Here is a 5664-nt window from a genome sequence, read left to right on the forward strand (position 1 = left end):
TGGGCCTGGAAGCTGGGGGTCTGCGCTGACTCCAAGCAGTGAGTGTCTGGACTGTTCCTGTGAGAAAAGCCCGCACATTTGCTGTCAGAAATGCTCCGAGCAGGGCTTCCCTGGTGGCGCAGAGGTTGAGAATCCGCCTGCCGATGTAGGGGACGCGGGTTCGAGCCCCGGTCCGGGAGGATCCCACGTGCCGCGGAGCGGCTGGGCCCGTGAGCCGTGGCCGCCGAGCCTGCGCGTCCGGAGCCTGTGCTCCGCGGCGGGAGAGGCCACAGGAGTGAGAGAGGCCCGCCTAGCACAAAAGAAAGAAAAAAAAGAAATGCTCCGAGCAGAGAAGCACTTTTCCTTCAGCCTCTGGTACCGGCCCAGGGCAGGTCCCGGGGTCCAGCTCCACCTTCGCCGGGAATAGGCTCCCGGCTGGGGCCTGGGGCGCGGGGACCAGAACGGGTCGCTGCCCTTCCGGCCCCTCTCGTCGCCTTCTCCCGGGGTTAGGGCATGGGGTGGGGTGTCCCTCACCTTCTCCCCAAGGGGGACACTGAACCCACGTCCCCCCTTCGCCGCCCCTCCCTGCTCTGCAAGGCCGTCGCCCCCCGCCGTGGGATCCGGGCCCTTCAGCGGGGTGAGGGGCTCCGGAAGCCCCCCCGCCAGTCGGGAACTTACTTCCGCCGCCCCTAACGCAGGCTTTCGCGAGAGCTTGTGGTCTGTGTCGCCGGCCGTCGCCGCGGGAACAGACAGGTTCTCGCGGAAGATACTCACCTGGGCCTGTCGTGGCGCCCCCTGCAGGGCTCAGCGCGCTCACAGCTCGCGCGGCTGCGTGACTCGAGAATCCCGGCAGCCCCGCTCACCGGCTCAGGGGCCCGCGTACCGGGGAGGGGCGTCCGGCCGCCCGGCAGCCCTCCAGGCGCGCGAAGTGCGCTCCCCGAGCCCCCACCGCCCTGAGGCTGTGCGCACAGCCCGGCGGCCGGGGCAAAGCGCGGGGGGTGCTCGCCGCCTGTCCGCCTCAGTCTCCGAGCCTCGACCCGAGCGCGCCAGGCCGCCCCGCCCGTTAGGCTCTCGGCGGCCGCGACCAGCAGCCGGTAGGTAGGGCTGGGTGAGCCTCCCCCAGAGCCTGGCTGCTGGGCGGCACTGGGCCCAGGGACAGCAAGGTGCAGGCCGAATTCTGCCTTTCCTACAGACGATGGCGGCAGGAACAGCCGAAGTTACGTCAACTGCTGTGGGAGCCCAGTGAAGCTTCAGCTCGCTGGCCTCTTAGGTCTCGTGACAGTGTCTTGTGTGGAAGGGTCACTCAAGACGGATGTGCAAAAATTCGAATCACAAGACGCAAGTTGCTGTTTAGCGACATCAGATGACAGCATCCTTGATAAAGGTCTGACATCAGCCTCAACAAAATTCTAACGCCCGGGGACCTCTCCCAAGCGTATAGGCTCCTGAGCTTGTTGGATTCTTATCATAAAAGGATTATGACACTGTTATTATTATTCTAATATTATATTATATTCTTATTCTTCATTGAAGAGTGGAAGTGTCTGTACAACATTTCTAGCCGATCCATACTCTAAACGCTACTTATTTCTCCAATCAGAAAAAAATCATTTTCTAGTATCCATCATGTCAATTTCAGACTCCTCTGCTGTTGAATGGATATGAGGATAGAAGAAGAGATTGTACAAATCAGCCTTCTTATGTTGACTTTCAATGCTACCTACTAAGTCCTGGAGTGTAAATTCTTGATTAGGGCAACATCCTTCAAATGTTACTAACTTCTATGTCACAGACTTTTCCGATAAGTCACAGGCAAAATCATACAGGTTGGCTATAGCATTTCACACAATTGTTCCTTAAAAAAGCCCTCCAGCCTCTGCGTTTGGCCCATCACTGAGCTGGTGGAGGAACGTACAGCCCCCTTCCTCTCCCTTCTTTCTCATGAAGGTCTGTCCTGCCTCAAAATGCACATCTCATAAAGCCCCCTGGATCCCTGGGTGTAACCTGTAGTGACATCTCCGCCATACAGAATCAGCTAACGCTTATGGACGATTACAGGACCATCAAACAGAAGCGCTTTCTGTCCCTCCCAACAGTCTAACGTTGCACGTCCGTAACGTAGATGTGAAGCCCAAGGAAGAATCCCGCTACCCAAGGAGACTCGAGGGCCACACTCATCACAGCCAGAGGGATGGCCCCTCTGAGCCCACATTCCTCCTAAAACTAAGATCCTGCACTTTTCTGCGGAGCCTTGGACTTGCGACGAGCACCCGTCCCTCTCGGGTCACCTCCTGCTTCTTCCTCTCCATCCCTCACCTGGGGGCACCTGCCAACACACACCCCGTACTTCATAGCCCTCCGGATTTCACAGTCAGTCTCCTGGACTCAAGTCTCTTTCTCCTCCAATCCGCCACGCTGTGAATTTTATTTCAAAAACACAAATCTAATTATTTATATCACTTTAAAGTTTAGAACTTTAGTCTCAAAAAAGAAAAATTAAACTCCCTAATGTCAGCTTTGAGACCTTACCTTTCAGCATCATTTGCTGCATTCCCCACTCCCACCCTAAAGACACAGGAATTGTTTCCTAGGCTCCCAGCAGGGTCATACTATGGTGTCTCGGACCAGGTCAAGGCTTCAGATGTGGGTCTTTTGGGACACCACGGTTGCTCAGATTTTGAAAGTAATGCTTTTAGACCATTCAGGCACCAATAAAGGGTCCACACTATTTGTGTGCTATTTCTCTTTATCACAGACAACTCGTGGTAGAAAAGACCACGACTAGAGGAGGATCTGTTTCCCAGACGGCTGGATTGCAGAGCCGGCAAATTGATGCTGGTTTTTGGCAGGAGACCACAGCTCCTTGCCAGGTGAACCTCTCCAAGGCACGGCTCCTGGGACGCTGGCTTCTCAGAGCAAGGAATCGAAGAGAGAAAAAGATGGAAATCTCGATCTCTTTTATGACCTAGTCCCTCATGTCCACAGTGCCCTATTCCACATGGGGAGGGATGACACAAGGCAAGAATCATGAGGGGCCGTTTTGAAGGCTAGTGACCATTGTCTGCCTTGCGGCCCCCCAGTGACTCACATCCCTCCCACATATGCAAAACACCTCACCCACCCCAAAGGCCCCTCAAGGTCTCATCCTGTTACGACAGCGGCTCAGAATCAGGAATCTCACCGTCTACATCGAGTCTGGCTGTGGATGAGTCTTCCTTAGTGAAGCTCCTTAGTGAAGCTCCTTGGTCCAAAGTCATGTGAACGAAAGAGAAAAGCCACCCCTCCCTCACCACGTACACACCTAACCCGCGGTGGTGGACAGGCGTGGGACAGCCACTGAAAGTCCTGTTCAAAACAAGGGCAAAGGGACAACGTACGAGAGTGACTGGTCCATAGCAGTTGTGAAATTCGGCCGGCGAATGTTGGGAGCTCCTTGCTCAGGACTCAGCCTCACTCCTCCCAGGAATGACTCACCGTTTACCCTTGGCTCTGCCCCCTGGGGTCTCAGCTTCACCCTCTGAGTCCTCCTTCCTCGTCCATGAAAGCTGGTCTGTGTGCAGCTGTGTAGGTTTCTTGGCCTTCTTCCTGCCAGGAGAAGTTGGAGGACACAAAGGTCTCTTTCCTCTTTGGGGCCCCTCTGTCCATTTCAGTCCAGGCGGGCAGTGCACCTGGCTATAGAAATCTTTTAAAAGCTTTACAGGTCACCTGTGTATTTTATTGGGATTGACTCCATTAGAAAAAGGCCACACCCACAGACCTCTGCCTCGTACAAGGCAGCACCCTCAGACTTCCCCGAAATCCTACTGTTTGGCTGAATGATTCTCTGATGGATCTTGGATATTTCTGAGGTCTTAACAAAGATTTTAAATTCTTGGCTTCATGATGAGACCATGTTTTCTTCAGAGTGCCCTGGATTTGATCTTTACTTGGAAGCCATTTCTTAACCATAATATCGTTTGTTGTCTGGAGAGGCTGAGTTTTAAAATTTCTTTTTATTTAAAAGTACTTCCTTTAGTGTAGCTGTCTCTTCTCACATTTTATTACAGGCAGCAATTACAAGAAGAAACCAAGAAGTACTTTCAACAGTCCCTGGAAGTCTCCTTAGCTAGACCACACAGCTCATTTGGTAAGTTTTCCACCGCCCCCATTAAAAAAAATTTTTTTTTAAAGTCTTTATTGAATTTGTTACAGTATAGCTTCTGTTTTATTTTTTATGTTTTTGTTTTTGTTTTTTAGGCCATGAGGCACGTGGGATCCTAGCTTCCTGACCAGGGATGGGACCCACACCCCCTGCATTGGAAGACGAAGTCTCAACCACTTGACCGCCAGGGAAGTCCCCTCCACCTCCCCCATTACTGCAGGTAACAGTGTTGCTAAACTCTCTGCCTCTCTATAGCAAAGATCATTTTCTTCCAGTTTCAAATAACATTTTCTTTGCAGTTGCAAATAACATTTTCTTTGCTTTCCTTCAAGCCCTCGCTCTCAGCCTCTTCCAAGGGCATCAGGACTTCATGAAACACTCTTCGAGGCTCTTCACGCTTCCAAGGTCACTCTCCCCAGAGCCTTTCCAGGTTCTTCCCACTCTGCCTGTTCCCAAAGCCTCCCCCATCTTTTGGGTTTTCGTTATGGTGACGCTCTACATGCTGACAGCACCAGTACAGTACACACCTGCTTATGATTCTGAAGCTTTACACATCCTCGTCTCTCTGAAATGTTTTCCACTAGTCTCTCTACCTGATAAGCACCCAAATCCCACTGTGTCTCCCGATCCAGGTCAAAGCCCTTGTGTCCTTGTCATACCCTCTCTATATTTCTCATAGCAGTTGTCACATTACTTTCTAGCTTCTGCTTTTGGGTCTGGTTTCCCTCCTCCTGTAAGTTCCTTGAGTGTAGGATGTGGGGTCTTATTTGGGGCATAACTATCCTTTTCTCTCCAAGTTTCAAGAGAGCTAATTTTTGAGTACATGAATCCTTATTTTGCTGGATTTGGAATGAGAACATTTCAACACTATTAGCCATACTTATTGAATAAATTTCCAAAAGTATTTAGAATCATATTTTTTCTTTTGGTTTAGACCCATTTTTGTTTTCCTTCTACAACTCATTAAGTGATTGATGGCAAAAGTACAGAATATTATGAATAAGTAAGATTTTATTTTCCATGTGTACTCATAATTTAAAAAGTGTTTCCTCTCTACATATGCTTAAAAATATGTCAGCTTGAGAGAAAAAAACCTAACTAGGATATTCATAATTCTTGCTAATTAATGTCTGAACTTCTTTTCCCCTCAATTACTTCACACACCTGTTCATTGTAAATTTCCTTAGCAATTTTCATACCATATTAATGTTGTCCAGAACATGAACCCGCACCTGAGGTTTTTCTGAATTTTAATTGTTTTCAAATTAATTTTAATATTCTCAGTAACTTCAAACTTACCCACATGTTTATAAAATTGAACTTTATATTTCAGAACATTATGAAGTTTTCTTAAGGTTCCAAAAGGCAATGAATGTATGGTCTGCTTTTATAAATGCTTTTATTTATTTATTTTTTTAACATCTTTATTGGAGTATAACTGTTTTACAATAGTGTGTTAGTTTCTCCTTTACAACAAAGTGAATCAGTTATACATATACATATGTTCCCATATCTCTTCCCTCTTGCATCTCCCTCCCTCCCAC

This window comes from Kogia breviceps, chromosome 10 (genome assembly GCF_026419965.1).
Source record: "Kogia breviceps isolate mKogBre1 chromosome 10, mKogBre1 haplotype 1, whole genome shotgun sequence".
Classification (NCBI taxonomy): Eukaryota; Metazoa; Chordata; class Mammalia; order Artiodactyla; family Physeteridae; genus Kogia; species Kogia breviceps.